This window comes from Equus quagga, chromosome 2 (genome assembly GCF_021613505.1).
Source record: "Equus quagga isolate Etosha38 chromosome 2, UCLA_HA_Equagga_1.0, whole genome shotgun sequence".
Classification (NCBI taxonomy): Eukaryota; Metazoa; Chordata; class Mammalia; order Perissodactyla; family Equidae; genus Equus; species Equus quagga.
This window is the reverse complement of record NC_060268.1, coordinates 69,006,154-69,032,022: the sequence shown is the minus strand read 5'-3', so window position 1 is coordinate 69,032,022 and position 25,869 is coordinate 69,006,154. Positions and strand designations below refer to the sequence as shown.

The 25,869-nt window shown below is 36.5% G+C and overlaps 1 protein-coding gene across 10 annotated transcripts in view; it reads right to left on the bottom strand.

Annotated features, from left to right (window-relative positions):
* The window catches only part of SCAPER (S-phase cyclin A associated protein in the ER), a 513,402-nt gene that overhangs the window by 176,575 nt on the left and 310,958 nt on the right, over positions 1–25,869 (bottom strand). The window lies entirely within an intron of this gene.

Here is a 25,869-nt window from a genome sequence, read left to right as displayed (position 1 = left end):
GGAGGGGGAGAGCACTTTTAAGGAGTGAAAACAAACTTGAGGAGGGAGTAGGAATGCAAACTTTACTTTTTTCAAAGTGCCATCCTGGGGGGATAACTGAGAGTGACATTTCAAGGACTTACCATGTAGCAGGCCGTGGGCTGTTATCTCATATAAGCTCTCACAACTCTGTGAGATAGGAATCATCATCTCATTATACAGATAAGAAAACTAGTCTTAGAGGAGTTGTTACTTGCTTAAGTTTTTACAGCTAGTAAGTGGCAGAACTGGGTATTGAATGTAGGTTTATATGACTTCAGAGTGGATGATGGATCTATACAAAGAATTTTGTGGGAAAATCTAGTGTGTGGCTCTAAGAATGTGCTTGACTTTTGGCACACATCACCAAATATCTCAATTTCGTAAAATCTTGGACTTGGTACTATTTAAAATTTTTAAACAAAATTTTGAAATAATTTTACATTTACTAAAGAGTTTCAAGAATAGTAGAGTGTCGTATGCCTTAATCCAGCTTTCCCTCATGGTAACTATCTGACATAACATGGTACATTTATCAAAACTAAGAAATTACATTAAACTATACTGTTAACTAAACTGTGGCCTTTATTTGGATCTCACCTAGTTTTTCCACTGATGGCCTTTTTCTGTTCCAGGATCAAATCTAGAATACCACATTGCATTTAGCTCAATACTGTTTTGAAGACAAGGTGAAATTACTTTTAGCATTAGAGAAGGGATCCTGAGCTCTCTTATACTAGCATTCACTAGCAATGGAAAAAAAATCTTGAAATAATCCAGACTCAGAGAATGGAAAGGAATGCCAAGTCTGACCATCACAAGTAAATAAAAAAGGAAATGAGAGCTAACTAGATTCTAAGAGACTGAAATATGAGTAGTTCTTTTAATTGGTGATACAGCTCTTGAGACTGTCAGGAAATGGGAAGAAATGTGCACACAGCAGGAGGGAAGTAGGCTTTGGGTGAGGAGGGAGGGAACATGGGAGCAGGGTTAGAAGAGATTCCAGGTGGCCCAACATGAGCTCCCCCTGCATGCGCAGTCCCAAATGGCCTTCAACACTTTCTCAGCCAGGGCAGTCTTTCAAAACTCTTTCCTTTCCAAATGTCAGTGAAATCTCTGCAGGCTTTGCTTCCAACTTCAGCACAGATACTGCTTCAAAGTCTTTAGAGTACGCTTTCTCCACCTGTGCCCATGATAGGATATTTACTGCAAGATTATTTTTCAATAAGCAGCTAGGTTAAAAAGCCTTGTGATGGGACACTAGGAAAGTCAAGTACAGCTGATTTTAGAAATGATCCTGCTAGGAAGCATTGGGTCTGCTTAATTTAGTCAAGAGGAAATGAGACAAGGGAAATGGCTAGTGATAGGCAATGTTTCCTCAGGTGGATTATCTGGAGGCTGCCCTCTGGTTTAGGCCCTGCTGTTCTCTAGCATCTAAAGGTATATAGGGAAAACAGAGGAGACAAAAACAGTGCAAAATCTGTTACTTATGAGACTATATGATAAAAAATGTGACAAGGAAGAAGGCAAAAAAGGAGCAGTCCTTCAGATTTTGGACTTGAGGTTAATCATGTTAACTTATACTTTGGTCATGGATGAAAACTGCTTAACAACGCAGAGCTTCTGTTCTCCATTAAAATGTTGCAAACAATACCTTCTTACGTTGAGAACAGTGTGAAAGGCTTTTTCAGAATGTCATGCCTTTCTTCTTGATTTTGGTAAAGCATACATCATCAAATGTTTACTGAAGAGTTAATGCTGCCCCACTGGAGTCTAACATTGGAGCTGCCCTGTGCTACTGCTTTTAACTAGTGGGAATAAGATAAGACCTTTATTAAAGATGAAGTACAATGTTTAAAAAGTCTGCGTATTCAAGGCAAACAAAACTCAGAGGAGTCATTAAGTCTGGAGAACACCAGATCATTACAGAATCTTATTTCTTTATGAAAAGGCAAATATAAATCCCTTTCTCGAGGTTGGCCTGGTGGCGCAGCGGTTAAGTTCGCACATTCCGCTTCAGCGGCCCAGGGTTCGCCAGTTCGGATCCCGGGTGTGGACATGGCACTGCTTGACAGGCCATGCTGTGGCAGGCATCCCACATATAAAGTAGAGGAATATGGGCATGGATGTTAGCTCAGGGTCAGTGTTCCTCAGCAAAAAAAGAGGAGGATTGACAGCAGTTAGCTCAGGGCTAATCTTCCTAAAAACAAGAAAAACAAAAATCCTTTTCTCTTTATAATGAATACTCAAGTTCATTTGAAGAGAAATTTGATGATCAATTTACATTTAAACAAAGTCTTTAGGCTGAAGTCTGAAACAGGTTTTAGTTTTACGTCAGCATGCAAGTCCATATCCTCCCAAGATGGATAAAAAAAGTTATCATATAGAAAAGAAATGTAAAGATCCTAAAAAGAATCTGTACTTCTGAAGACATTCATGCATAAACATTAATGGCATACAACATTAGGAGGCCTCTTTAGCAGGGAGGGGGAGACAGAGGGATCTGAGAAAGAAAGGCAGAAATGATGTACTGTAGGGGGAAACAGGTAGAAAAACCATTTAAGGTTCTTAACTTTGTGATATAAGGGAAGGCAAAATAATTCTTGCCCTAGCAGCTGTAGCCCAGAAAATTACTGTCCTCTAGACTGTGAGCTCCTTGTGGGCACAAACTGGGTCTTATTCATTGTTTAGAAACTCGCAGCATGGCCTATGGAATAATTCTGCCTTGCTTTGAATCCCAACTCTTCCACTTATTAGCCACACAACATCAGGCAAGCTACTTATCCTCTGGATGCCTCAGTGTTCTTATTCATAAATTAGGGCACAAAATTCCCACGTCAAGTGATTGCTGAGAGGATTAAATACATTTATCTGCATAAACGTTAGTGATCATCATCTACTTCTTTATATTGCCCCCCTTCTCTAAGTACCTAACATACTGTTATCAAATAAATCTTAGTTCCTACCCCTTAAGGGTTCTTGCTTTTTCTAGACTTCACATTTCACTTCCACTTCATTCAATGATAAACAATAGCCATAAGAGTAGACCCTTAAAGTTCTTGAGGGGGCATATCCTGGGATCTCAAAATTGCACTAAAATATGATTTCTCTCACAAATACCTATATTTTAGCTAAGAGTCTACCTTCTCAACCTGTAAGCCTCAGCCTCAATGTCACTTCCTATAAGGGGATTTCTCTGACCTCTAGGTTGTATTCAGTCTTCCTACTACACCCATGAACAACTCTGTATTTCCTCAATCATTTCCTCAAACACTCATTGCTCTTTATTTTAATTACCTGTTCAATTACCAGGAAGGGCAAGGCCTATATCTGACTTAAATACTGCTATTTCCCATGTGCCTAGCATATAAAAAAATCACCAACGCTTGTTGAGTGTGCACACACACACGCACCAGGCACTCTAAGTGCTGCCTTGCAAGCACAGTCTCATATAATACAACAGCATGAGGTTGACAGAATTACCATTCCCATTTACAGGGGGAAACTAAAGCTCAGAGAAGGTAAGTAACATGTTTAAGATTATGTAACTAGTAATGGCTGATCCAGGAATCAAATTCAGGTATGTCTGACTGCTTCAGAGCTAATTCAGGTAGCTCTAAAATCTGAGCTTCAACCATCACACTACATTGTCTCTTTGCATAGTATGCACTGAAAAACAAAACTGTTTCACTAAAATAAAATGTCAGTAAGGGGTGTGTAATGATACCGTGTCAGTGCTGGGAAGCTTCCCTAGACAGGATGATAACACTACAAAATGATAAATTTCTAGATTAGAGATGGTTCTATATTGTTCTTGAGAGAAAGGCGACTGAAAAAGCTTTGAAAAAGGGCCATTATTCAAGTAGCTAAGAATAAATGGTAAGAGACAGAAAAGAATTACAGAACCTAAGAACTTTATATTAAGAAAGGAACTTGAAAATGATCAAATTCCCTTATGAAAGTTAGATGGCAAAGATGTGCCATAGAATGTTTTAAGGTGGCCATTTCAGGTAGTCTGGCAAAAGTTATGTGCTCTGTAATCTTACTAGGTTTTCATGGTATATTTTACAACTCATTGTCTTGGATTCATTTATCAACTTGCTTGTTATATCAATTCAGCAAACAATCTATCTAGTACCCGGAATACATAAGGAACTGTGGTTGTTGCTTTAGAAGACCAAATCTAAGGAGAGCAAAAAACCAAATCTAAGGATAACTGATATCTGTACTTTGAATTTTGTATTCAAGAAATAAATGATATAAATTATAGGTGTTTTTGAGATAAAAATTTATTTTCCAGCTTCCTCTGGTCCTTGATATAAGTACAATAAATGAGATATGTAAATGAAAGCAAACACAATGAAACAGTCACTGTTGGTAATGCAACACTAAGATAACACCAACTTTTCCCTCTGAATAGACTGACTTTGTGATGTAATTTCCAGAACTAACTCTTTCATGGTATCACCAAATCTGCCAAGTTGGTTACTTCTGTAAAGTAAGCTATTTGGCCCAGAAAAGCATCTGTCTTGAATATTTAGGCATTTGCTTGCCTTAAGGCAAGGAATGGACTGGAAGACAAGCCAAAAAAACCATTTAATTTATTTGAATAAACATTTATTGCCTGCCAACTATGTGCTTGGTGCTTGCTAAGTGGTAGAAATACAGAAGCACAGAGGATCAGGATCTGCCCTCAAGGACCTCACATTCTTCTGAGAAAGAAAGATTTGAAAAGAGATTAGTGCAATATAGTGAAAAGTCCTATCATGATGGAGGTACAAGGTACACCTTGGGCTTACATAGTAGGTACCTAAACTGGCTGGGGGAAGATCGGGGAAATGACAGGGAATACCTCCTAGAGGAGGGAACACCTGAGTTGTTCAAAACAAGAGTTGCTCAAAAACAAGAAGCCATCCAGGTAAAAGTACTGTTTATGTGGTAACGGCAGATATGTGCGTGTGGGGGGTGGGGGAGGGAAATGGACTGAGTGAGAGAGAGCTAGGTGTTCTAGGGGATGAGGTATATGGAGATAAGAGGGTGCGGGGCCCTTTCAAGGGACTATAAACCACTGAAAATGGTTAGAGTGTGACATGTGAGAGTGGAAACATGGAGAGATGATGCCATAAGGGTAGGAAGAGAACAGATTTTGCAGAGGATCTTCTATGCAAAGATATAGAGTCTGAATCTTATTCTAAAGCAATAGAGAGCGGCCAAAAGGTTTTAAAAAGCAGAGAGTGACACACCCAGAATTCTACTTTTGAAAGCACATTCTGGAAGCCAAATGGAGGATAGATTGGAGCTGGTCAAGACAAAACTCAAAACATCTAATAGGAGGTTATTGTATTTCAATTAAGAAATGATTAGGGACCAAACACCATCAATGACAATTTAAATAGAAAAGTAGGATAGCTGGCTAAAAGCTGTATTTACAAGTAAAAGCAACAGGCTTGGTTACTGATTGGATGTGGGGAGGGAGAAAGAAGAGTCAATTTACCAATCATCTTTTATGCCTAAGACATAAAGGATACAAACTGGTCTCGTACAGAATCAGAGCCTCCTGCATGAAACAGCTTAGAATTCAGTTGGGTAAACTAGGCATAAGAAGAATCTAATGATTTTCAAGGTAATGTTTAAGTGCTAAATGAGTATGTGGCAGTCACAGGATGCAGGGCTCACGCAGGGCAGGAGAGGGAGAGCTTTCATGCCTCCTTTTCATAATGCCAAGAGAAAAACACTTTAAAAAACTATTTTGATTTTTAATATATAACCTTGGTGAATGGAATGGCAGCTCAAACTGAGTATGTGTACATAGGACTGAAGATTGGACAGATTTTACTGCATTTGTCATTAATTAGCCTCACTGTTCAATAATATTAATTCTGTGGAAAAGATAAAGGAGTAAAAAGGAGGAGGGGGAGGAAGAAACAGAAGATACATTGCTTTTTCTAGGAAAGGCAATTTTTCTTCCAATGGATGTCATATATTGGTTGCCATGCACACTGAACAAAAAAGCCTACTTTTCTTTCTCCTTAATTTGAATTTAGAAGGATTCCTGTGGCATCACAATATAGGTGCCATTGTTCTCTAAAGGTTTTGCAGATACTGGTTTGGTATGTCTTCTCTGAACACAGCAGCAGGGGCTACATCACAGGCCACTATAATCTGCACCAAAGCACAGAGCATGGAACAGTTTGAACATGGAACTGTTCAAAGAGGTGGCTAGAACCCAATAATGATTTTTACATGCTTTTATGCTCATGTTTTCCAAGCCCCAGCCAGCATCCATAGGCTCAGAGGCAGTGTATATTTAAGCTCTGTAATCCATTAGCTACCCACAGACATGATTGTTTCTTCTCCGGATGTGCATTTTATTAAGTAAATCTATTTCTGCCAAGTCACCTTTTCTCTAATCTGGCAAGAAATACAGTTATATTTCAGTTGGCCTATCAGTGGCACTGCCTAACAATCAGTAGACTGCAGCAGATATGGAGTTATGTTACCCCTTCTTTTTTTTTAAAGAACAACACAACTTCATAGGAAGAACTAGAACTATTTCAAGGTAAACTGACAAGTCAAAACTGTTAAGTTAAAAATTTCTATGCAAGCTCAAACACTTTATATACATGCTCTGAACAGATTTACATAAATATATGAGTGTCAATAGGATAAATTTACTTACATATTACAAGTTGCACTTTAAAAATGAACTTTTATAATCCTAATATCTAACATAGTGCCTGGCACCAAGTAAATATTGATTAAATATTTACTGAATTAATAAATGCATATTTTTGTACTAATAAAACACCTCCCAGCCTATAAAGGAATAAATCAGAAGATTGCAGTCCCTAAATATATGAAATACCAAAATGTATAAGCTGCACAGAAGAACTATATTCTATACAGATTGCTCTGCCCAATAAACATTATACCAGAACTTAAAGTTGCAATTTTACAATATATACATACAATGCATCCATTATAACTATTCAGAAACATTATTTTTAAAAGGTAGACATAGAGCTCCCACATTGCCAGTGGTCAGTGTGGACTTAATAGGTTCTAGGCAATAACACATTTCAGTTTTACTCCTTCAGCTCTGGGTGGTATGGGGGTAGACAGGAAAAGCTTCCTGCAGTTATTACTCTCTGGGAACCATCACCCTCTTCATTTTGCTTCTCCAGCCTGTCCAATAATTTTTGTAACAAAATCCTTGTTTTAAATACCCCTCTTTTTGAATACCTAGGGCAGTTACTATTTTCCTGACTGGATACTGTCCAAGACATTAAGTATCCAGTACGTTAGTCCTGTCTTACTGCCCACTGTTGCTTAGTATTTTCATTCACTTATTCAACAATCATTTATCAAGCGACCATTACATTCTTACGTTAGCTACTGGGGATAGATAAAACAGACGTGTCCATACCTTTAAGGAATTTACAGTCTAACATTCTAGTCTGGTATAATTAGTCTCTATTCACAAATATATAAGGATTATAAACTCAAAGAAAGTAAGATCATGAAGTACTACTCAATTCTTACTGTTGCATGCTTTAATCAGAAAGAACCTCTAAAATTAAATTTATTGCTTTGTTAGTCAAACTATAAAAGTAATTTTTACTAGTAATAAATCAAAGTGATAAGAGGAGTCAACCCTTCATAGCTGTACTTTAATAACCCTTTCTGTCCCTGAAGTTACAATTAGGTATCACAAGAATACATTAATGATACAACTTATGCAAAGGGTATGCAAAGGGTATACAAAAGGTACACAAAGCACATACAAAGATGATCTCAGAGAAGCTGCATAGCCTCATCACAGATTTACCTAAATCCTGAAATGAATCAGATAAGAAACTTAATTACATTAGTTTCTATGGCACTTGATAGAAAGATAGTAGACAAGTCCAAAAAGTCCTATATCAAATGGACTCAGTCTAAGGAGTCCCCAGACACTAGGCTACCAATTTGTTTATCACTGATCTTGGCTATAAGGCTGTTGATGTATTATTCATAAGTACATTATGCATTTTACTGCTTGTCTACAGAGACGTTAATTCAGAAAATGCTATGTGCCAGCAAGAATTTAGTGTAAATGACAGATAAAAAAAATCATTTCGTGTGTTTCTGACAAGCAATTTATGTAATATTTCTGTTCATCAAAATAGACTATTTAGTGTGTAACATAATTTGTCATTCACGGTTTTCTACTCTAAAAAATCCAAAGTGCTTTGTGACTAACTTTAATTTTCTTATAATTGTCTAAATCTATGAAAAAGAACAATTTAGGTCAAGAAGTATGAATTGAATATACATAATTCAAACTAAGAGAGAGATTCATCCAGTATGACTTACTCCAATTTGAATGTGGTGTAGAGATATCTTCATGATCACTGTGGATTCACTGGCAGTGAGTCAGCTGAAAGACTGCTCATTTTAATTCTGTCAGTAAAGTAGTGGTTGCTCTTCAAACAATATACTAATTTTTAAGTTTTATACTTGGAAGAAAAAAGTAAAATGATAATATTCATGTTACTAAATTTGGAGCTCTGTAAGTAGCTTTGCAAGACAACATACAATTAAACGCTTTGCTGTTATACTAAAAACCAAAAAAAACCCCTCAGATATATGAAACGGCCATTCATGCAACATTTGTGTGCTGTGTGTATAGACTCTGCTAGTCCCTGTTGAGTACAGAGAGCCATGGTATGAGACCTCAAGAAGACTAGTGACTATAAGAAGAGATAGAAGTCAGGACAAGTAGCTATAAGCTAAAGCAAAAATTGGTACTTGTCCTAAGAGAGGTGCAGACAAAGTGTTTTAGAGCTCAAAGAAGAAAGAGATCATTACTCCTGGGGAGATATTTTCGTTTGGATTACTAGGCTTTTATGGATCATTCTATTAGAAACAAGAACAACATATATCTAAGTGAATATTTTTAAATATGTTCACTTATTATTTATACTTTACTGCATACTTATTTTTGCCTCTGTATTATTTTTATGATACTCAGAAAGAGGAAATGAGGACCATCCCACATTTGGCTTAGAGATGTTCATTCTGTACTTTTTGGGATATTTAAGACAGCTATTAACAGTTTCTGGAGTGTTTTTATCACTCATGTAGAGACTTACCAATACATGAGAGAATATTCATGAAATAAAATGAGGATTGAACCTAATTTTGAAAGATCTCAAGGAGAAAAATATGAATGCCTCCACTAACGATAGGTTTACATGGAGGGAAGATCTTCTAAGAGACTTACCATTAAAATAATCCATCACAGGCCCCTTAAATTATGAAAAATTAAACAATTACTGGTCATATTAATATTGACTAAGCTAATATATGACTGTAAGGTAGAATTTATTTTTTGGTAACGTTGGATTTTCTATGTGTACTTAAAAAAATATAGCTATCCCTTATCTAGGTGCTCATTTAATTAACCACCATTAGAATTTTATCCTGTTAATGATTTTCAAGGCTAAAGTAATGTTATCTTTGCCTTATGACATCATTGGCCTCGTTGATGATTTATCTGATTTTGAATCCTTAGTCTAGAATACAATCTTACAATTATGACATTATGCTTATGCAGTAAATTTGATTCATAGGAATAGTAACCTACTGAAAATCTTCACTCTTCTCAACTATCATTTTACCATTTCTATCATAAGGTCCGGCATACGTTAAACTTCCAATTATATATTCTCCTCCTATCTTTTTATGATAAACTAAAGGGTTAGTTTTTCTTCCTTTTCCTTTTTTGTAATAAAAAAGTAGTGTTTTTTTTTTTTTTAACACTGTCAATGGTTAATGAAACAAACTGACGCACTTTTACAATTTCTAGGTTCACCATATTTCAGTGAGGTATCCCATGCCTTCTCACTGAACTCATTTTCTTCTTGCTGAAGTATACCTTTTAATGGCTCTTTTAGTGAGGGCCTATAGTAGCTCTATTTCTTTGTCTTTGAATGTCTGAAAATATTGCCATTTTGCCTTCATTCTTGAATCATGTTTCACTAGGCACAGAGTTCTTGCTTGATATTATACATTTTGAAGATACTGCTGTGTTGTCTTTTGGCACCTCTTACTGCTGACAAGAAGTCTGCTATCAGTCTAACTGTACTTTTTAGATAATCTGACTTATTCTAGTAGTTAAAAATACTTTCTTCTCTTTGATCTGCAGTCTCACTATGATGTGAATTCATGCCTTTCTCCAATTCTTGAAAATACTCAGGTGTTCAGTGTTGAATAGGAACTCCATTTGTCTCTTCATCCTCTTCCGGAACTCTAAATGAATGCTATGGAACACCTCACTCTACACTCTATAACTCTTAACCATTCTATCACCCTTCTTATCTGTTTTTCTGCTGTGTTTTGGGTATATTTCTTAAAACTATCTCCCTAGCTGTTGATTAATTCTCTCTCTCCTCCAATCTAGATTTTACCCTGTTGAGTTTATTTTTTAATTTCAAAAACTACATTCTTATTTCCTAGATTTCTTTTAGTTCTTTTTCATATTACCTACTATTTCATTTCTGTCTACTTTTTCATACTTTCCTGTGGATTTTAAATGAATGCTTTCATTTATCTCCTTGAGCAAACGAAATACATTTCTTTAAAAGTCTTTTTCAGACAGTTTTGTAAAATTAATTCCATCTGTTATAAATTCTTGTTCCATTTTAAAAAACTGTTTCATGGCTGTCTTTCCTAACATTTGACTTACTCATGTCTGTAATTTTGGTTTGTGGGCACATTTTGAGTAGAGGTGTTTTGTTTTATTCTGTGTATCACTTTATGCTCCCTTATCTAGCAGCTTCATAGTTGCTTCTCCTGGGTACCCAGGGCTCCAGGTCACATAAATCACAATTCAAAGATTGGAGATCCAGCAGTGACACTGGAGATACTGTAGATTCAGTCACTGAGCAAGCAGGTGGCTTGGTTCAATTCTTGGTTGTGAGGTTGTGTGTTCTCTTCCTCCCTAGGCCTGAAGCTTCCTGTAAGCTACAGTACTGGGCAGTAGTCAGCAGCAGTTTTTATTCAATCTCCTTTCATGAGTGGAAAAATCCCTACTCAAGCTCTGACCTTAGGTTGTGACCACGGCTTTGTATGGGGCATTTAGCCCTCTTTGAGTCTGCCAGAGCCCAGTCCTGGTCCCCATGTGCCTCTGGACTGGGAGTGCCACAGATTTGTGGCTTCTGCCCCTTTTACTACTTTGTGTTTCCATTCATTCCATTTCTTGTCCACAGAAATCCCAATTTTGGATTTGAGCTGGCTATGTTCTCTTAGTTTCCTTTTTAAGTATTTATTTATTTTTTTGGTGAGGAAGATTGTCCCTGAGCTAACATCTGTGTCAATCTTCCTCTATTTTATATGTGGGATGCTGCCACAGCATGGCCTGATGAGCGGTATGCAGGTCTGCATCTGGGATCCAAGCCGTGAACCTCAGGCTGCCAAAATGGAGCATGCAAACTTAACCACTACGCCACCGGGCCAGCCCCAAAATACTTTTTATTGTTGTTATGTATTTGAAGCAGAAGAGATGAGTCAGTGCATAAACTTACTAGGCCAACATGACCCAAAGTTTTCCTTACTATCTGAAAACCCTGTCTTTCCCCTTGGCTTATATGACACCTCACTCTTGATTTTCCCCATCACTCTCACTATCATTAATCTTTCTCTTTGCAGGCTTGTCTTCCTTTGCCTAAAACAGGGGTCAGTAAATTTTTTCTTGAAGGACTAGATAGTAAATATTTTATGTTTTTGCAGGCTAAGAGGCAAAATCAAGGCTACTATGTAAAATGTAATCATTAATAAATGCAAAGGCTATTCTTATTTGTAAGCCTTTAAACAACTGGCAGTGGGCTAGCTTTGGTCCATGAGCTATAGTTTGCCAAACTCTGCAGTAAATAACATTATTCCTCAGATTTCTCTCCTCTGTTCTATCCTTTCCTTACTCTATAAATTATTATCCATTTCTACTGTTTCTCCACTATACCTAAGCTGATGATCCCAAATCTATATCTCTAGCCTAGGTGCCTCTTCAAAGCCCCACATTTTTATAGCTTCCTTTCTACTAGATATCTTACTACCATTTGGATGTCCCACAAGGATATCAACGTGTCCAAAATTAAATTTATTTTCCTCTCTTATAAACCTGATCCTGAAGGCAGCATCATCAACTCCACTTCTAGCTTCTTCCTTTCACAGCCAATAATGATTCTGTCTCTTAAATACTTTTAAATGTATCTATTTCTCATTCCTACCACCGTCAGCTTACCTCAGTCTGCCACTATCTCTCTTAAATATCCAAAATAACTTCCTAAAAGGCTTTCCTGCTACAAAGTGGCCTCCTCCAATCTACTTGTCACACTGTAGCCTGAAGGTTCTTTACAAAAGAATTAGCAAATCTAATCACTTCACTCCTTGTTTGAAATCCTTCTGTGGCTTCCACATTGTCTTTATCTGACCCTTCATTATCTGGTCCCTGATTATCTCTCCAACCTCTCTGCTTACCACATCCCATCCTTTCTATGCTCATGATGAATGACTAGAGCACCACATGCTCTTCTGTGCTTCTCTGGGTCTTTGGAAATGCTCTTCTCTCTGCCTGAAACACTTTGCTAAAAACTTCCTGCTCATCTGTCAAATCTTAGCTTCACTGGAAATTAAAAGTCTTCTCTGATGCCTATTATTGGATTATGTACTCTCAGACCATCTTGTATTTAACTTTTCTTCATTGATTAATTCAGTGAGTATTTATTAAGCACAGACAAAAATCTCTACTTTCATGAAAGTTATTTTCCAGTTGGGGTAGAAAGTCATTAAGAATACAAATAAGTATGTTAGATGGTGATAAGGACTACAGAGAAAAATAAAAGAGAAAGGGGATGGCGTTGTGGAGGGAAAGGGGTTGCAATTTTAAATAAAGTGGTAAAAGAAGGCCTCCTAAGACAACATTTGAGTAAAGACCTGAAAGAGGTCAGGAATCACCATGCAGCTAACTGGAGGCAGAGCTTTTCAGGCAGAGAGAAGAGTAAGTGCAAAGGGCCTAAGGCAGAAGAGTGCTGACATACTTGAGGAATAGCAAGGCCCATGAGGCTGGAGTGAAAGGGAAAGTAGTAAGAGATGAAGTTAAAGATGTAAAGAGTGGAGCAAATCTACAGCTTTCTAGGCCATTATAAGTACTTTAGCTTTTGCTCCAAATAAGTTGGGGAGCCACTGGAGGAGACTGAGTGGGGAAGTGATGTAATCTGACTTATAGATTACTCTGGATACTGTGTGGAAAGCAGACTGAAAGTAGCAAGGATAGAAGCAAGGAGATCTGTTATGGTACAGATTATTATCTTGTATTTTAATTCCTCTTTAGTTTTCTGCAATCAGCTATTAGGAAGAACCTTGTGGGCAAGGTCTAACACATAGTTTAGGCATTTATATTTGTTGAAAGAATGATCTACTTCCTAAAGATCTGTTTTTTAATATCATTTTCAGGAATGGAGGAACATGCTCTCATAGGAACATATTGCATAATAAACATTGTATGCTTTTTAGTAGAGAGATGAAATATCCTTCCAAAGTGAAAGCAGGATACATCACAATGAAGTTTGCATCCATCAACTAAATTATCTACATGCTATAACTTATCTTTATGCTTCAATGACCGTGTGACTCCTTCAATTTCAATGACCAAGTGAATCCTACTTTCAGGCACCCTATTTACTTTCTGGTAACTGTACTCTTTTGAACGAGGAGTGGGCACTGCCAACTTGTAACCCATGTTCTGAATCTTTCAAACTCAAATTATCTGTGACCCGAAAATAAAAAAAATTTAAAGGTATCATGTATTGGGTTCCACTGTCCAGAAAGATCTGTTCCAAAGACACTAGCGCAAATTTACCAACCCCTTTATAAGTCATACTTACTTATGAGGATCTTGTTCTTATGGTTTTTCTAAATAACTTAACCTGGTGAGTGTGTGTATCTGCACGTGGTTTCTGAGCTTGCACCAGGGGAACTAGACAGCATCTGTTTCCTGTGAGTGGGCTATGTATCTGGAAATCATCACTATCATATATTAATTACGTACCATTGTTCACAGAACTTACAATGCTGGGAAGGAAAAAGAGAAAAGGGAAAAAAAAAAAGAAGGAACAGATAAGAGGGAGGGAGGTATATAATGATGGACGAAAACATCCAGAAGATATATTTTTTTGTAATCAAAGAACTTTTAAAGTTATGTGTGTATATATATATATATATTTAACCCAAACCACAAAGAATATAACTATAAATCAATTTTGGACTATAAAGATAAAAGCAATTATTTAGTTGAATGTAACAAAAATTTAGGGTAGGAGTTTGTAAATTTCAGAATAAAAAAGTTGATTATAAATATGTTAGCCTTCAAGAATACTGGTATTTCTCATGAATGTATTAGCAAAAGTTGAGGGCATGTAGATCCTTAAGTAAAACCCTCTAGATGAATCTATGAAAGTTAGGAGAGGAAAGCAGAAGATCAAACCACTTGGGATGAGATGATTTTTTTTCCTTACTGGACTGGAAAAACACTCCCTACAAAAAGATATCTTTCTGAGCCTGAAATATGACTTATAGTTGTGGCTTATGAGAAGGTGTGAAGACAGTCCCAATGCTCTATGACAAGGGAGTTAGGGACAGTCACATCCAGATGCACGCTCAGGCAAGCAAGAGGCAGCAAGATAAATATCAACTTGTTTTAGTCAATATACAGTAGTGATTAACAGCAAGGACTCTGGCAACAAGCTATCTGTTTTCAACTCCTGGTTCACCACTTATTTGCTGTGGGAACTTGGACAAGTGCTTCAGTTTCTTCATTTGTAAAATGAGGATAAGAATAGCAACAGGGTTGCTGTGAGGATTAAATGTGTTAACATATGTTAAAAACTTAGAATGGTACCTGGCACAAAATAAGTGTTAATTATGATTATTAGTCTGTACCTATTTAATCATATTGCTGAGATATTTTCTACTACTTTCCAGTATCTTCTGGCTCTGAGTAAAGGAAGCCTTCAGCATCCCAGAGAGAGCTAGTGGCCTATCTATCAATCTTTAGTAAAGTCAATGAACTGGTTGATTGGTTGTGTCCATGCTCTTTTACTCAGTAGATTCTTTGCCCCTTTGGCATCAGGGCATGTTAGAAAACACAGATCATCAAAATCATCCCCCAACAACAATACACATCTTCTCTGTGATGGAGTAAATAGAACATAAGCTCTCTCCCATCTGCCACCCCCAACCAGGTACCCTTGGTTTCCTTGTCCTCATTTCAACTCTTGTTGGCTCATCAGCTTTGGTCTAACTTCTGTAAGAGGATCTGCTCATACGAAGGACGGAGTGAAAAAGATTCTTTGGAAACCATGATGTAGTCTACAAATACAACCAGTATTAATATTACGGGGTTGGAGAAATGGTGCATCTATTCTGAGATTCCACCAACTTCTAATTCTGCTTACTGAAAACTTTCTAATTCATATTCTACTTCTCTATAATCCTGCTTTGAGGCAATCAGAGGAAAAAAATTAATTCTCCTTGAATGATGTAACCATTGTCTTGAAATCCTACAATGCTTGTCCTCTTTAGTCAAATAATAACTTAAATTCCCCCTCCCCCACCATGACTACACAACTTTTTCAGCAGGCAGGTTCCAGAGACACACACTAATTAAGTTTTAATCAGCCTTCCAAATAGTTCCACCCAGAAAACAGTTTTGCCAGTCTCACTTATCTGTAAGAGTCCAAGATTGGAGAGCTGGAAGAACCCTCAAAACTACTGCCTCATAGATAAGGAAATTGAGGCTAAAAGGTTTTGTCATTCCTAAGCGCACACATTCAGGTAATGACACATCTGGGGTAAGAAGCTGAGGCTTATTATTTCTGTGGCACTGCTCTCCCTTGTCATAGAGATGGCTACACTGGTAGTAAGAAGAATATATAACTAATATTCCAGCTCCATTAAGGTTATTTTCCCCATCACTTATTTTCCTCTTTGTTTACCATATTTTTTCTCTTTTAAGTCTGCAGACTAATATTGACTTTTCATTCATCAATTTATCTATGACTCATTCATTTTTTTCAGTTAAGTATCCTGAGGGCCTAAAACTGTTCATTATACTTTCAAAGGCATCAAAAATTGAGTTAATCGCAGGTTTTCTAAAGGAAATGCGTCTTGAATGTGATCTTGAAGAAAACAATAGACACAGAAAAGCAGAGGAAACGGGTCTTATTACAGAAGCAACATCCCAAGGGAATGCAGAAAGGAAGGATGGTGCAGGTACAATACAGAGGATAATATTCCGATCAACAAGGGATGATGCCCTTGGAGAAGTGGGAATGAAAGAACAAAGTGAGGGAGGCCATAAATGCTACGGTTCTAGAGCAGGAATATGATGCCCTAAATTAAATAATTCAACATTTATTTAGCACCTACTATATGCCAAACAGCCTGCTCTGCACTAGTAATGCATGGTTAAATAAAACAGTCCTTACCTTTTAGGAGCTTTCAGTTTTAGTAGGAGAGACAAACAAGAAAATCAGTAATTACATTATATAGTAGAAATGACAAATTGTGTTATGTGGCTATGACAAAGCTGGGCAAGGATGTTAAAGTCAAACAGTGGACAGGGATAAGGCTTTCTAAAGGCGAAGATCACTGAGATTAGTTTTGAAGAATGAATAGGGGTTGGCTTCAGGGAGTGGGTGCTTCAGAAGAGGAAATGGCATGTAGGCAATCAGGAATGAAGTGTACTGTTAAAAATTCAGTATGTCAATATTTACATACATATATGTGATCTACAAACATATCTTGAGCAATATTAAATTTATACACTCTCCCTCACCCCTACTCAATAAATGATTGAGTGAATGTCTGAAATTGAGAAACAGACTTTAATTGGTTCTAACAGTTAACATGACCACAGTGCAAGCAAAGGGCCACTCCCCCTTTTTAAGAACTGCTCCTCTGTCTACCTGTCAGCACATTTTTCTGACCTAACTTGGAGATGATAGGAAAGAATTATCATCACAGGAAACACATTATGCATGTGAGTTTCCACATTTCTCTTTTGGAAGAGGGTCATTAACCAAAATAGTAATATTATCATTTCCAAAGCTGGAATGGCTTCTTCTCAACCTTCAGCCATCATCTGTAAAGCACATTTTTTGAAAAAACTAATTCAGAGCAATATATGGCAACTAGTATAAAAATTCTGTGCTATTCATCTTCTCATGCTGCAGTTGGTCACTATAGTGAGCAGGCCTGATAGTTTGCAGATTAAAATGTAAACATGAGCTCAGCTCAGTTATGTTGAGGCCAACCATTTCTGACAGTCTCTACAACGTGATAAACACCGTCTGTCTACAGTTCCCCAGTATTTGAAAGTTACGACAAACATTTTGCTGAAATGTAAACAACTGACATCATGACTGGTGAAGCAGCGGGCTGCAAATTTATCTAAAATCAAGAAAACAAAGATCTTGTTTGACACTAGATAAACCATTAGTGGTCACCAAGGGAGTAGCTTGGGAAGGTCATAAGTGTTGTCATCAGTCTTCAAAAAATATGCATCAAAGATATTGTTACAACTTAGTTGAGGCAAGAATAAGTAATAGGAGAGACAAAAGAATTAGAAACCAGTAGAAAAAGGGTAAAATTTTCTCTTTAAATAACAATTTTTAATTGGACTAGAATTTTAAAATCTGTTAACCTTAATTTGTTTTTTTAAAGATTTTAAGTGGAAGAGTATGGAATGAAATTTTTAACTCTAATTTCCAATAAAATTTAATGAATCTTATTCTTTCATTTCCTCAGTTCTATGAGAAATAATTATCATTATCTCTTTGTATAGCTTTCCTCAAAAGTTATGTAAGTTCAGTGCATAAAAGTTATGCAAGTCGAGTCCAGTTCTTTGGAAGACTTCAAGTTATCTTTTATTTAAGATGGCACTTCAAACCAAATTCTATTATGTTATAATTACAAATTATAAGGTTAAATTAAATTGCATTCATAAATTAAAAGGTTAGAATATTGCTGAATTTTTATGACAGTCTAGAAAAGTTTACAATTCCTACATCTATGTTCCTAGGCTACATATACTTAAGAGTCTAATAATGACTTTTAACATAAAGAATAGATATATTACAGTTTTTATTTCTAAATATGTAAAAATGTGTTTACAAAATGGAATGGAGGTCATTTCAAAACTCAGTAACAAATATATTAATTCAGAGTCCAAAACCAAGGACTTGGCTTCTTACAGTCTACAATAAATATTAAATTATTTTCTACATTTTATATAATGCAATTCCTACTGTGCTATATGGGAAATTAAAGTCAATTTTTTTCTAGTGGATTTCTTCTTCTTCTTTATTCATTCTGCCAATATTTTGAATACGTAAACTGCATTGCAAAGACCTCTTTTTTTAAAAAAATGATTGAAGAAGGGAGATATTTCTACTATGCAAATGAAAACAAAAGAATCTGTATATTTTACCTTGATCATATCAACTAAAATAAAAACTGACATAGCTTTATTCATATTGTATCATTATATTTTAAATCAAAACCACTAGATTCATTTGGTAAAACAGGCAATTATAGAATCAAAGACAAAAGCAGGAATTTGTTTACCTCGTCTAGTTCTTCCCACACTGGTTAGCTCAGACTTTTTTTTAATTCAAAAATAAATCCAGCTAATTAAAAAAGAATTTTAGTACATCTTCATGTGCTGACATGGAATAATATTCATAATAAGCTAGCTTGATTTTTTTTAATAAGAAAAAATGTGTATATGTATATATGAAGGAATATGCACAGACAAAAAAAAAGGAAGGATATTTTCCAAACTATTAACAGTTGCTGTGTCTAAGGAGAAGTACTAGAGGGGAAAGGGCTTTCACTTATTCTGTTTATATATTCCTGTACTGCTTAATTTTGTTTTTAACAATGAACATGTATTATAGCAATAAAAATTATTTTTCTTTAAAAAAGGCTTTGTGAACCTAAAGGACCCCCAAACAGAGGATTAGCCAAATAAATCATATACCCCAAATATATATTCTTATATGACATCATATTGTGTGGTCCTTAAAATCACATTCATAAGAAAAAATGAGAAAATGTTTACATGTTACACATTTTCTGCAACACACATTAATAGAATAAAACTAAAATGTTTGATTTCAAAATTATATACATTTAAATACATATACTTTTATTTTAATCATTGGTAGATGCAATTCTGAAAGTCTCAAGTGGAAAGGAGCTGCTGTAATCAGCTTTATATTTTCTGAGGACAATTCTGTATCCATCCTAGGCCATTAGCAAAGGAAAATCAATGCAACCAACTCACACATATTGGAGACTTGTATGGATTTGCTTCTTATAACCTCTTCCCCCTACATGATGGTATATTTTTGTTCCCTTTAGGGAAATTCAATTAACAATATTAGTCTTCTTCTCAGTCATTGATGGGCACCATTGAGATTCTCTTCACCACCAAAGACATGTAAAACGGGCTTACTGATTCCCTGACTTGCTAGTTAACAGGAGAATTACTGCCCACTCCTATAAATGACTCTATATGGTTCTTGTCATAAACACAGGGATAGCTCCTGAAATCAATCTTTCATGACTTTATTGATTAGGACACTTAGAAATAATGAGACTTCACTGGTGGTAGAGTAATTCTTGGGAAAAGAAAAAAATACTCCAATGAGGGCTTGCCTATTAACACTGCCAAATTTATCTTCTCATTGCCCTTTTCCTATTACAAAAATTCACCTAGAAACATACATGACAAAAAGTTAATCAATTTTGTGGTTCATGTGCTTTTTCTTAATACTTGCTGGTAACATATTTAAGATTAACAAAATAAATAGATATAAAAACACTTTTTGATCACTGTCTTCCTACTCTGTAAAATCAGTACATAATTTCTAAAAAAGGTGAACACCTTTTTTTCTGGGTTATTTTTCTGAGAGTGATTACAGTACAAAAGTTTTTCTGAGAGTGATTACAAGTCTAAAATTTATTTAGGAAAAATCTGAACACTCTAGAAGGGAGAAGCTTCAAGAACTGTTTCACTGATCTGAATATTTTCTGCTTATATGATCTGCATATATGATGTGTTTGAATCAAAACATCAAATAATTTTAGAGCTGGAGAGAACCATTGAGATCTTCTAACACAATCTACCTTCTCATATTATAAAGAAATTGTAGCCTAGGGAAGGTAAGTCACTTGCCTAGGGTTATACCTGAACAGAGCTAGGATTAGATGCCAGAACTCATCTGAAGAGATATTATACAATTTTCGATAAAGTGAGAGGAGTACATAGAGCTTAGATGGGTAAAGAAAGGGAAGAATTTTTCTTCTTTTATCCTCTACATAACTTTCAGGTTATCTAGGACAGGGTTAGAAAACATAACCATATTTTACTTAAAATATGAACTTGTAGGCAAAAATTGCACCCGTGTACAGTACCCAGGATGTTACAGGTACTCAATAAAAACAGAAGAATGTTTCTGTGGATAACATTTTCCTGGTAGAATGCCTCTTGGATCTTAATACCGAAATATGGATTTTAGTACCAAAACTTCATAAAGCATACTTATTTCTCAAGAGAAAGTTTTTCAGGTGATACATATACAGAAAAATTTATATACACACCAAACTCAGTACATTTTAAATGCAGTGATAAGCAAGTTGAATTATACTCCAAAGAGAACTTGTGCTATGTCAGGATCACAGGTAGACATTTTGAAAAAATGCATTGTCAGCAATGGGGATGTGTAACATGCTACTGCATGCAATGCAAAATATTAAAATAATGGGAAGTAGCCTCCCAGTTAGCATTCTCACACATAATAAATTCATTTCAGGAATGGATCACTGACGGTAACAGGGAGATTTTCAGTGTAGACACTGTGCTTGGAATAGCTGGGCACAGCACTATAGTTTGCACTGGGACAGAAGGAACTGACTACTACCTCTAACTCCCATCAATGTGGAAATCTGGAAATTGGACGTTTCTGCTACTACCCCCTTACTAGAATGGATTCTGTGTAGTGCCTTTCTTTCTTACCTCTCTAGACTCTGATTCACAATCTAGCATGGGTACTTCTAAGTGGAAGAATTTAGATCATATGCCTGCACCAAGGTGTAAGAAAGGCTGGAAAAAGAGTTTTTTGGTTTCTATTTTGGGAAAGCTTGTACTAATAAGATAGGGAATTCCCTAATGCCATGAAAACTAAGACTTCAATCTCATGACCTTGGATTAAGATACCCAAACCACAAGCAACCAAGGAAGAGACAGATGAATTGGACTTCATCGAAATTAAACCTTTTATGCTTCAAAGGACACTATCAAGAAAGTGAAAAGACAACGAAAGAATGGGAGAAAATATCTGCAAATCATATTGCTGATAAGGCACTCATATCCAGAATAAATAAAGGACACTTACAACTCAACAGTTACAATAAATAACTCAGTTTAAAAATGGGCAAAAGCTTTGAATAAACATTTCTTCAAAGAAGGTATACAAATTGCCCATACACATATGCAGATGTGCAATCTCATTAGTTATCAGGGAAATGCAAATTGAAATCACAAGATACTACTTCACACCCACTATGATGCTTATTTATTTTTTTGTAGGTTTTTTTTACTTTTTATTAAGATTATGATAGTTTACAACTTTGTGAAAATTTCAATTGTACATTATTGTTTGTCAGTCGTGTTGTAGGTGCACCCTTTCACCCTTTGTGCTCACTCTCCACCCCCCTTTTCCCCCTGGTAACTAATAATATGATCTCTTTGTCTACATTTTTAAATTCCCATATGAGTGGAGTCATACAGAGATTGTCTTTCTCTATCTGGCTTCTTTCGCTTAACATAATACCCTCAAGGTCCATCCATGTTGTTGCGAATGGGATGATTTTATACTTTTTTATGGCTGAGTAGTATCCCACTGTATATATATACACCATATCTTCTTTATCCAATCATCACTTGATGGGCACTTAGGTTGCTTGTACGTAGTGGCTATTGTAAACAATGCTGCAATGAACATAGGGGTGCATGGGACTATTGGAATTGCTGACTTCAAGTTCTTTGGATAGATGCCCAGTAGTGGGATGGCTGGGTCATACGGCATTTCTATTTTTAATTTTTTGAGAAATCTCCATACTGTTTTCCATAGTGGCTGTACCAGTTTGCATTCCCACCAGCAGTGTACGAGGGTTCCTTTTTCTCCACAACCTCTCCAACACTTTTCACTTTTTGTTTTCGTTATTTTTTCCATTCTAACAGGTGTAAGGTGATATCTTAGTGCAGTTGTGACATTTATTTTCTTAAAAAGAAGAAATTAACAAGGATGTGGAGAAACTGGAATCTTCATATACTGCTAGTGGAAATGTAAAATGGTGCAGCCACTTTGGACAAGTTTGCCAGTTTCTTGAAAGTTAAATAGAGAATTTACTATACAACTAAGCAATTCCACTCCTAGACACCTACCCCAAAGAAATGAAAACATATGGCCACACAAAAACTTGTGCATGACTGTTCATATTAGCATCATTTTTTTTAAATTAATTAATTTTTTTTTTGAGGAAGATTATCCCTCAGCTAACACCTGCTACCAATCCTCCTCTTTTTGCTGAGGAAGACTGGCCTTGAGCTAACATCCGTGCCCTTCTTCCTCTACTTTATATGTGGGACGCCTACCATAGCATGGCTTGCCAAGCAGTGCCATGTCTGCACCCGGGATCCAAACTAGCGAACCCCGGGCTGCCGAAGAGTAACGTGCACACTTAACCACTGTGCCACTGGGCGAGCCCCAGCATTATTTATAATAACCAAAAAGCAAAAACAACTCAAATGTCTACCAACAAAATAAAATGTAGTACATCCATACAATGGAATATTATCCAGCAATAAAAAGAAACAAAGTACTGATACATGATACAATGTGGAAGAGCTTTGACAATATTATGCTAAGTGAAAGAAGCCAGTCACAGAAGTCCACATATGGTATGATTCCACTTATATGAAATTTCCAGAATAGGCAAATCTATATAGAAAGAAAGTAGATTAGTGGTTACCCAGGATGGTGAGGTTAGGGGGAAATGGGAAATGACTACTACTGGGTGCAGGGTTTCTTTTTAGGGTGATGGAAAAGTTCTAAAATTAATTGCGGTAATGGTTGCAAAACTCTGTGAATATGACAAAAAGCAATGAATTCTATGTTTTAAATACATGAATTGTATGGTAAGCAAATTATGTCTCTTTAAGGTTGTGTGTCTCTGTGTTTAAGATTGCAATTAACCATACACCTAATAGTTTTAGTTTCCACTGAAGGTTGTTACCTAAATTCATTTCATTATACAATTTAAAAAGTAGTGATATTCTATCTTCATCATTCTTTATGAATTTATTAATACCAGTTACTTGGCTACCCTAAGATGCTATCTATATAAGAAGGTTTGATGAACAGTGCCATGTCTGCACCCAGGATTCGAACCAACGAAACACTGGGCCGCCTGCAGCGGAGCACGTTAACTTAACCACTTGGCCATGGGGCCAGCCTCTTTCAGTAATTTTTAAGTATATAATATAGCATTGTTAACTAATACATTATACTCCAGAACTTATTCATCTGATAACTGGATGTTTATACCCTTTGATCAATATCTCCCCATTTACCCTACTCCCAGGTCCTGGCAACCACCATTCTACTCTCTTGGTTCTAAAGGTTTAGCTTTTTTAGATTCAATATGTTAGTGAGATCATACAGTATGTCTTTTTCTGACTTATTTCACATAGCATAAAGCCCTCAAGATCCACCCGTGTTCCAAATGGTAAGATTTCCTCCTTTTTTATGGCCAAATAATATTCCATTGGATATATACACATTTTCTGTATCCAGTCATCTGTTTATGGATATTTAGGTTGTTTCCATGTCTTGGGTATTGTGAATAATGATGCAACGAATATGGGAGTGCAGATATCTATTCAAGATAGAGATTTCATTTCCTTTGACTATGTACCCTGAAGTGGGATTGCTAGAGCAGATGGTAGTGCTATTTTTTTCTTTTTTTTGGTTTATAAACACAAAATTTAATTTTCAAAGTTCTGAGGCAAGGAAGTCTAGGATCAAGGTGTCAAGAGATTTGGCATCTGGTGAGATCCCTCTTCACAGACCACAGTGTTTTCACTGTAAGCTCACTTGGCTTAAGGGTGCAAGAGAGCTTCCTCAGTCCTAATTATAAGGGTACTAATCCCATTCATCAGGGATCCACCTTCATGACCTAAGTACATCTCAAAGACCATACCTCCTAATACCACTGTATTGGGCATTAGATTTCAACACACGAATTTTGAGTGAACACAGATATTTAGCCATAGCAGCAACTAAATAATCACTCATAATTCCACTCACTTCGAAGACTACTCCAACAGAACAAACTGAACAAACTCAAACTGAGGATTCTCATAGATCCTGGAGAAGCTTCTGATCCTTGGAAGGAGAAAGCTCACCCAAGACCTTCAGGACAAGCTGATGACTTTGGATGGTGGACAGCTTCTATCCCAGACATTGGTCCAAGATCTCTGTTTACTTCTACTATTATTTTACTATTATTAAGCTTGCTTACAAATAATCATTCTCACTATCGATAGATTCAAATTGTTTTCTACTCACCATTGTCATTTATCTCTTTTTTTCATTCATTTTTTATATGTCTTAACTGGGAGAAGTATTCAGAGCACTTTTTGATGTTTGGTTGTTGATACAGTAAGGCTCATTCCCTCCTCTTCTTTCTTTGCCCAAACATGGCAAATATAAGAAAGAAATGGTTCTCCCTCCTCTGGTGCTACTGGGTCATTGAAATTGCAGGAGCCCCTCCTGTGAACAGAACTCTTACTCCTCCTCCATGACTAACCACAACAAAATCCCTGAGCCAGTCTCCTTCCCTGGCTACATCAAGCCATTTCTGATGTGCTTTGAAAGGGCTGCCTGGCTCTCAACAGACACCTCAATAGTGGAGGTGACAAAAGTTTACCTAATCTCTTTATGTGTTTCTCACGCTTGTGTTATCAGCCTGGACAACCATATCAAGTTTTGGTAGGATCTTTCTGCATTTGCCTGGTGTCAACTGTTGTTGGTGCCATGAGTGTGGTGCCAGGTCATTGACCATCATCACTGGGGGTCTTGTTTCTTTGGATTTAAAATGCTTCTGTTGCCCAATGTCCTGCCTGCACTTTATGCTCCTGCTTGCTGGCTGGCTTGCACAGTGAGCTCTGTTGTACTGCATTGTTGAGTCCAAAAGAGTCTCCTTTATAGATTCAGCTGACTCATATCAAAATCTTTGATAAGTACTTGGCATTTAGAAAGTAAGTCTAAGAGTAGGTGGCTGTAAGTGACTATGCCTTTTTCTTTTTAAGTTAAATTTTACTGAGTTTATAATAGTTAATGATAGGATACAATCTTGTGAAATTTCAGTTGCACATTATTGTATGTCAGTCGTGTTGTAGGTGCACCCCTTCACCCTTTGTGCCCCCCCCCCAAGCCCCCTTCCCCTTAGTAGTCACTAATCTGTTCTCTTTGTCTACATGTTTAAATTCCACATATGAGTGGAGTCATACAGAGGTTGTCCTTCTCTGCTTGGCTTATTTCACTTAACATAATTCCCTCAAGGTCCATCCACGTTGTTGTGAATGAGACAATTTTTTACTTTTTTACGGCTGAGTAGTATCCCACCGTATATATATATACGTATCTTCTTTATCCAATCATCAGTTGATGGGCACTTAGG